This window comes from Hippopotamus amphibius, chromosome 1 (genome assembly GCF_030028045.1).
Source record: "Hippopotamus amphibius kiboko isolate mHipAmp2 chromosome 1, mHipAmp2.hap2, whole genome shotgun sequence".
Classification (NCBI taxonomy): domain Eukaryota; kingdom Metazoa; phylum Chordata; class Mammalia; order Artiodactyla; family Hippopotamidae; genus Hippopotamus; species Hippopotamus amphibius.
In genome coordinates, this window is record NC_080186.1 from 107,135,520 (window position 1) to 107,143,897 (window position 8,378).

General features: G+C 48.1%; 2 non-coding genes across 2 annotated transcripts; one reads left to right on the forward strand and one right to left on the reverse strand.

Annotated features, from left to right (window-relative positions):
• Positions 1-306: 306 nt before the first annotated feature.
• Positions 307-380, reverse strand: TRNAN-GUU (transfer RNA asparagine (anticodon GUU)). The gene has a single exon. It is a non-coding gene; the product is annotated as a tRNA-Asn (tRNA).
• A 3,004-nt stretch (positions 381-3,384) lies between these two features.
• On the forward strand, positions 3,385-3,458 carry TRNAN-GUU (transfer RNA asparagine (anticodon GUU)). Its single transcript has one exon. It is a non-coding gene; the product is annotated as a tRNA-Asn (tRNA).
• Positions 3,459-8,378: the final 4,920 nt, after the last annotated feature.

An 8,378-nucleotide genomic window follows, 5' to 3' on the forward strand; every position in this document is an offset into this window, starting at 1 on the left:
GCACAGAGCCTGATTGCCGACGTCAGAGCTTGAGTAAGAGATTCCCCCCATCCGTGTGCGTGTGCCTTCATCCTCTGGCAGCTGCCCTGGAATGTACAAGGCGGATGACTTAGCAAGGGCAGCCCCCCAGGGGGTGCCAAGAGACCTGGGCACCAGGGTTAAAAACCGGGATGAACGCGCATACTGGGGATCCGCTGGGTGGAGATTCCAGGAGAGTTCAGGCAGTGGGGAGCGGGGGAGGCACTGCAAGGGCAGACGCATAAAAGCGGCGGCTGAGGGCCCGCTAATCAGATGCCAAGCCAAGTTCGTCCCTCAGTGGGCTCGAACCACCAACCTTTCGGTTAACAGCCCAACTCGCTACCTGATTGCGCCACAGAGACAAAAGGCTGCGGGGTTTTGTTGTAACATCCTGCAATCAGAATGCATTCCCCCGTTCTTTCCAACCCAGCGGAAAATAGAGTCAAATGCCTCTATCTTGTCCAACCTTGCTGGCACCAGAGGCATTGACTCTCGTCACTCAGGAACGTCCGACCGTGGACACCGAGCCCGAGTCAGCTGCGGGCTCCGACGAAACAACGCCGGGCCCACGACCATCCTCGCCTGCTCCTGGCCGCCCCCCGCTCCGCGGGACGACTGCAGCCTCTCTCGGGCCAAAGTCCCCGGTTTCCCACTCGTGATCCGCCTTACTCGTCACGCTCACCGCAAGTCCCCCCTCACCCCACCCCACCCCCAGGTCCAGTGGTCGGGCGGGAGAAAGGACAGCAACCGGCTGTGTCCCCACCGCGCTGCCTCCTCTTGGCGCTTCCAGAGAAGGACTCCACGAGGCACGACCTGGAGTTTGCGCACCAGGCAGCCCCTCGCCCGGAACAGGGCCTGGCATCCAGCAGGTGCCCAATAAATGTCTGGCTGAGGATGCATTCCGCCGCAGGGGCCGGAGGTGGTGGGTCCACCGAGAATTCTTATGCCACCTCTAAGTTTTTAGTCCTAGAGGAACGTAAAAAAGTTCTATAAAGTCCAAGAGGGCACCACTTGGACCGGCTCTGAGCTCCCCATGTAAGACGGTACGCCGGCCTCAGCCTGCGGGTGCAGGTGTCATGTCTGAGAGGGATGAAGGAGGAAAGCTTCAAAGTAGAAAGACGGTTGGGGTAGGCAATCTGGAGTATGAGGGAGAGAGGGAGAGAGACTGGTTCATCTCTAGCCATCTGCTTACCTCCAGTGCTAACGTCGACCCGACCACCGCTCCGTGGATCCCCCGGTGGAGCACAGTGGTCGCGGTGTGATTGGTGCGGTGATGGAAGCCTGGCTGCTTGGGTCTGAATTCAAATCCTAACAGAGAACCGGCTTCCCGTGCCTGATCACCGCCGGCAATAGCCTGTGGGTCTACCTTTTGGACTTGGTGGCTTGCCCCCTACTGCCCACAGAGCAGGTGGGCGAGGGGAGGCGGCGCACACCTCACCGGGGGACTCAAGCTCTGAGGCGGCCCAGACTTCGCCCGAGGCCCCCAAGGCCTGAAGTCAGCATCCCCTCCAGGTCCCCCCTGCGCTGAAAAGAGTGCCTGGGGCTCCAGGAACAAACTTCTCCTCTGTCTAACTGGGGACTTGGCTGGATTGGTCAGAATCTACCCTTTTCTGTCCTCATGGGGCCGAGTGCCCCTTGCAGGGGCCTCGAGGGGTCGCTGTGTTCCTGCCGATTGGATTTTGGCTTGCAAAGAACAAGGGCTCAGGCAGATTTTGATTTCCCTGGCTTAGGCTGTGCAGGCTGATACAAGCAAGGCTCAGGGGCTGCAGCCACCCAAACAAGGAACCTCTCCTGTCTGTCGTCGTCTTTGTGAATGGCCAGCTCCTATACATAGAAAAATCCGCAATAACCCACACAACACAAGGCTACCAGTCAACAAACGAATTCTGTATAGTGGCAAAGTACAGATAGGCAAAAATCAGTTGTATATCTATACATTAGAAGTGAACAATCTGAAAAAGAAATTAAGAAAACAATTCGATTTAAGATTGAAGAGGAAAATTAGAAGTTTGGAATCAGCTAGAAATAACTTCATGCTTGCTCTGCTTTTGTAAAATCTGCTTGCTGCAACCAAGATAAGAACAGATGACCTAGCAATCAACTGTAACCTTAAGATGTTCTGATAAATATGGAATGTTCTGCTCTTGCTCCTGCAAGTTTCTGTTTGGAAACCCTCTGCGAGGGACCCATAACAACTCCCGCTCTGTAACTGCCCACAACCTATAGTAAGCAGGTAACCAATCAACCAAAATGCTAAGGGGGCCGCCGGCTTAATAAATCTGAGTTCTCCAACTCTCCGAGTGTGGTGCTTGGTTTCTCGACAGACCGATTCGATTTCTGCAACAAGATAGCACCCAAAAGAATATAATATTTATGAATTGAATTAACATATACAAGGAGGTGAAACTTGCACACTGAAACCCATAAAACATAGTTGCAAGTGATGAAAGCATACCTAAGGAAATGGAAAGACAGCTTCCACAGATCTCTCTCCCTCTCTCTCTCCCTTTCTCCATCATACTTGAGGTTGCCTACTCCAACCGTCTCTCACCTTAGCAGCTTTCCTCCTTCATCCCTCTCAGACATGACACCTGCACCCACAGGCTGAGGCCACTGCACCGTCTTGGATGGGAGCTCAGAGCTGGTCCAGGTGGTGCCCTCTTGGACTTTCTAGAACTTTTACCTGGTTCTAAATCAGCTGCCAGAAGAAAGGTTTTGAAGAGCAGCCGATTGGAAAAATCTAGGTTCCTCTAGGACTAAAAACTTAGAGGTGGCATAAGAATTCTCGGTGGACCCACCACCTCCGGCCCCTGCGGCGAAATGCATCCTCAGCCAGACATTTATTGGGCACCAGCTGGACGCCAGGCCCTGCTCCGGGCAAGGGGCTTCCTGGTGCGCAAATTCCAGGTCGTGCCTCGTGGAGTCCTTCTCTGGAAGCGCCAAGAGGAGGCAGCGCGGTGGGGACACAGCTGGTTGCTGTCCTTTCCCCCACACGACCACCGGACCTGGAGGTGGGGTGGGGTGAGGGGGGACTTGCGGTCAGCGCGACGAGTGAGGCCGATCACTAGTGGGAAACGGGAGACTTTGGCCCGAGAGAGCCTGCAGTCGTGCTGCGTAGAGGGGCTGCTTTTAAGGAGGCCAGGAGCAGGCGAGGATGGTCGTGGGCCCGGCGTTGTTTCGTCGGAGCCCGCAGCTGATTCGGTCTCGGTGTCTACGGCCTGACGTTCCCGAGTGACAAGACTCAGTGTCTCTGGTGCCAGCGAGGTTGGACAAGATAGAGGCATTCTACTCTGTTTTCCGCTGGGGCTGGAAAGGACGGGAAATACATTGTTTCCAGAATGTTACAGCAAGATCTCGCAGCCCTGTGTCTCTGTGGCGCAATCGGTTAGCGCGTTCGGCTGTTAACCGAAAGGTTGGTGGTTCGAGCCCACCCAGGGACGAGCTTCGGCCTAGAATCGAAGGAGGTCTCAGCTGCCGCTTTTCCGTGTCTGCCCAATTGCCCTTTCAGTTCCTCCCCAGCGCCCTTCTTCAGGAATCTCCACCCAGCCCAGCTGATCCCCAGCACGCACCTTCCTCCCGGTTTTTAACCCTGGTGCCCCTGTGTCTTGGCACCACTCCATGAGGGCTGCCCCTCACTAACTCATCTGCCTTGTACATTCCAGGGCACCTGCCAGAGGATAAAGGGACATGCACACGGGTGGGGGGAATCTCTTACTCAAGCTGGGATGTCGGCAATCAGGCTCTGTGCACCACCTGCAGGGCACCGCAACGCGCAGTATTCACGGACCAATCTCAGATGCCTCCACCCTTTCATTTGAGACTGTCGCTTTCTTTTTTCCTTTATTGCCCCACCCCCAGGTACCATAATCCAGGTTCAGAACACTGCTTTCGATTCCCTCCAGCCCTGCATCAGACAACCCTCCCTCAAGCCCCAAGCAATATTAATCTGCTTTCTGCCTCCATAAGTTTCTTTTCTGGACATTTCAGATAAATGGAATAAATCAATATGTAGTGCTTTGTGACTGGCGTCTTTCACTTAGCACAATGTTTCTGAGGTTTATCCATGCTCTGGCTTGAGTTTCTTTGCTTTTTATTACTGAGTAGAATTCCACTGTGTAAATATACCACATTTCAGGTGCCATTCACTAGTTGATGGGCATTTCAGTGTTTCCTGTTTTTTGATTTTGTGGGTGTTTTTCTTTTGGTTTTGCTATTATAAATAATGCTGCTATAAATACATTGAACAATCTGCACCTATGTTTCATTTCTCTTCAATAGATATAAAGAAGTGGAATTGCTGGGTTTATGGTAAGCTTATGCTTAACTTTTGAGAAACTGTCAAACTGGTTTCCAAAGTGGCAGTATCATTTTTACATTCTGACCAGCAACATCTGAAGGTTCAGTTTCTCCACCTTCTCACAAGCACTTGCTATGGTCTATCCTACTTAAACATAGCCATCCTAGTCGGGGAAAAGTGATATCTTGTTGTTTTAATGTGCATTTTCCCAATGGACAATGACATTGAGCACCTTTTCTTAAGATTATGACCCATGTATTTGTCTTCTTGGGGAAAATGTCTATTCAAGTCTTTGGCTGATTTGAAAAATTGTGTTGCATCTTTCTATTGAGTTGAAATAGCTCTCTAGCAATTGTAAATACAATTCCTTCATTGGCAATTTGATATGCATATATTTTCTCCTAGTCTGTGGTTTGTCCTTTCATTTTCTTAATGCTGTCTTTTGAGGCAAAGTTCTCAATTTTCATGAAAGTTCTCTTCTATATAACACGTTTGCTGTAGTATCTTAGAACTCTTTGCTTAACCTACATGCACAGTAACATTTCTCCTATGTGTCCCCTTGAAGTTTTGTTTTAGCTCTTACATTTAGGTCTGTGGTTTATTTTGAGTTAATTGCCATATGTGGTGTCATTTCAAGCAAAGTGCCCTATGACGGCAAGAGATCTTGGAGGTAAATTACCTTTAAGAGTTAATCTCCCCCAGGCCAGGACACTGAGATTTCATATTCCTGCACCCTTTATTGAGTGGCTAAGTGCCTAGGGAGAGGTCAAATAAATGGGTTCTGGTGCTCATACACTCCATGTACTTCCCATTCTCTGGGACTGGGAACAAGGTAGCTCTATGAGTCAGAGGACTGTCCTACTCAGAGGAGGCCGTTGTCACAAAATAGACCAAAAGCAGGAGAGGGTTACACAGGAAGGATCAAAGGGATCCAGGTGATCTGGGTTGGGCTTCTAGAAGGTCTCCTACTGGGTGGATGGGAAGGAGGACTTGCACAGCACGAACTCAGTGAATATATACCTGGAGGGATCACAGCAGATGGAACACATTTTGCACTTTCGTAAACGTTATTGCCAACATGAAAACAGTGGGGTGTGTGCATTTGCGTGCATGTATGTTTGTGTTTGTGTATGTGCGTGTGTGTGTTACCTTGGCTATCATAAGGTGTGTGGATCAGGAATCTGGAGTTACTCCGTCTAGGGAAAGGATAGGGGATCAAGAGCCAGATCAAGAGCCATTCTCAGCTCTGAGAGAATCCTAAGCATTAGCTGGCATTTCCCAAGCTCAACCCAGAGACCCTACAATTTGAAGATTCCTGAGTTTGTCATGTGTGGTCAAAGGTACACTAGCAGACAGAAGTTGACATGCTGAGTACAGAAATAGACAAAGAAATACAATATTCCGTAGACAGACCACATTCCTTACCGCCCTCACTGTAGTGGTCTCACTGAAAATAGGAATGGGCAATTGAAACGTGGTATGCAACACAGGTTATGGGAACAGGTTGAAAGTGTCGGTTAATAGTATAAATTATTGTGTCCTCAGATTGAATTTGCTGGAAAGTAAAGTGGGGACTCCACTGAAAAATGTTCTAGGTTCTGCAGGAAGAAATGTAACTGAGCATGACCTCATGGGGCCTTCACAGGACAACCCCCCTCACCAATACCCATGTCCTCTGTCTGACTCCTGACTATAGAAAAATTTTAGCTGAAGGATAAAGTTAATCAGAAAAATGAGAGAATGCAGAAGCAAAGGAAAATAGTCAAACAAGACAAAATAATAATTAGCCATTAACCAAAGTGAAGGACCTTTAGGTCCTCGTCAAGGGCAATACGTGATATTCTAAGCCATATCCTTTGAGCTGTTTTGCAGATACTGAAAACCCCGCCAGGTGATACAAGTTAACTACAAGGTGACCAGACTGTAACCATGACATAAGCTGCTCCATCCTACACAATTCTGAGAACTCACCTCAAAGGAATGGGAACAAAGCAACTCTGGACCTGAAGATTAACCGTACTTCAAACAATCAAGGTGACACTCATCAGGCCACCGCAGGAACAATTTCAAGTTGACTGTCAGAGCCAACTGTCCTGTTCTGCACAAAGCCCCCTCCCTCAACCTATACACTCGTGAAACTGCCCTTTAAAAGCTCTTGCCCACTGATTGGCAGTTGGGGAATTGGCTTATGGACACAAGTCTGCCTTCTCCTCATGTTGCTGGCCTCCTGAATAAAGCAACCTTCCCTTTCCTACCAACACTTGTCTTTCCAGTACTGGCTTTTGAGCAGCAAGCAGCCGAACCTGAGTTCATTATCAGATGTGGGGAGGCTACAGGAGAGTGCAATTATACAACTCAGTATAACGCAGATAACAACATCTTCCACGCTTCATGCAGTTTTTCTTTCATTTTTTCTGAGGCCATGGTCTCATGCATAAGTCTAAATACATTTGTACCAAGAAAGTTGATATCAATACAAAACACACAAAATCTGCCATTACATTCGGCAGTGCATGTTCCTAATGGTACTGTAGCCGGGTTTATACCAGCAAGTAGCCAAATTGTGGCTAACTTTGAATGCAGCCCCAAGATAGCCATGTGTTTGCTTCTCCTTGGCCCCACCTCTAGCTTAAGCACTACATCTGAGCTGGCTCCATTGCTGGGGGAAGATGTAGGTCAAATAGTGCATAATGCAAGTGGGGGAAAGCATAGCAAAAAGCAGGCATGCTCATAAGTGAGTTAGGATTCCAGAGAGGAGTGTGATCATGCTATTGTGAAGAAAAACATGTCTAGCTCTCTCTCTGAAATATGGCACTGACTAATCAGAGATGCTGGGAGAAACCACTGTACCTTCTCTCAAAGAAAGACAAGTAAATCCCTACTGATGTATAAACTGTGCCTAAAATCTCCACCTAGACAGTTTAGGGATAGAAGGGAAACAGTATTTCTTCTAGTTGCTATCATTTCCTTTCAGTGGGGGATGGCCTGGAAAGAAAGAAAAATATCCTGGTCAACTTCCCTTGTAAATAGTTAGCGAGGACTCTCCTGGCAAATGCATTAATGCTGGTTACTATTGGGAGACTATTTACCTATGGAATACTTTCAGTGGGATGTATCTAGTCTGTGTTGAACTCTTTAGGGGATCAAACCTAGAATCCCGGGATTTAAGTGGACTAGTTCCCTGGAGACTGTCACATTGATTAAGTAAGTGTCAGCATAGGAGATGACCCCAAGAGCTGCATTCTGTGTAACTAATGACCTCATACATCACTTACAGACCACGTGTGTTGAGGCTGGGCCAGAGCATGTGCTAATGTGGCAAGAAGGTCCTTGCAGTGCTGGTGAGCTCAGATGTTCTGTTGCTTTGTTCATCCTTCACAACTAACTTCCTCCTTGAAAATGTGAGTAAAACTCGACACTGGGCAAGATTTATGATTTTTGTGTTTTTCATGTTATCTCCATTTCAAGTGGATGTGCTCGTATACCATTCACTGACCTTTTTAAATATCACAGTTTTAACTTTGTTAAAAGTCACTGTTGGCCAAAGTCAAACCAGGCTAATCAGTGTACAAATTGATTGGCAAATCATGGATTAAACATTCAATGGCCTTTATAACCACATATTTTGCTAGAGTGTCTTCCAAAATCACTACTGTTCTTTTGCAGGTACCATGAGCAACTCCAAAATCCCAAGGCCATCTTTCCCTGATACCTTGTGGTCACTGTCATCAACTTCAGTCACTTTATCCTGTACCTTGAAGATCTCTGCATTATTACATGATTTGAGAGACAGAGATGGTATGTATAGTTTGTTTAAGTGCAGGAAGAGACTCCTGTTTCTCTGTGGATCAATGGAGTTGAATAGCACTGTTTGTTCCAAACAAGCCATCTCAGATTTTTTCATAGACATATTTACACTACCAGCTGTAAAACAGATAGCTAGTGGGAAGTTGCTGTATAACAAAAGGAGATCAACTTCATGGGAGATGCTTTGGAGGGCCAGGACGGGGAGGGTGGGGGGGAGTCGCGGGAGGGAGGGGATATGGGGATATGTGTGTAGATG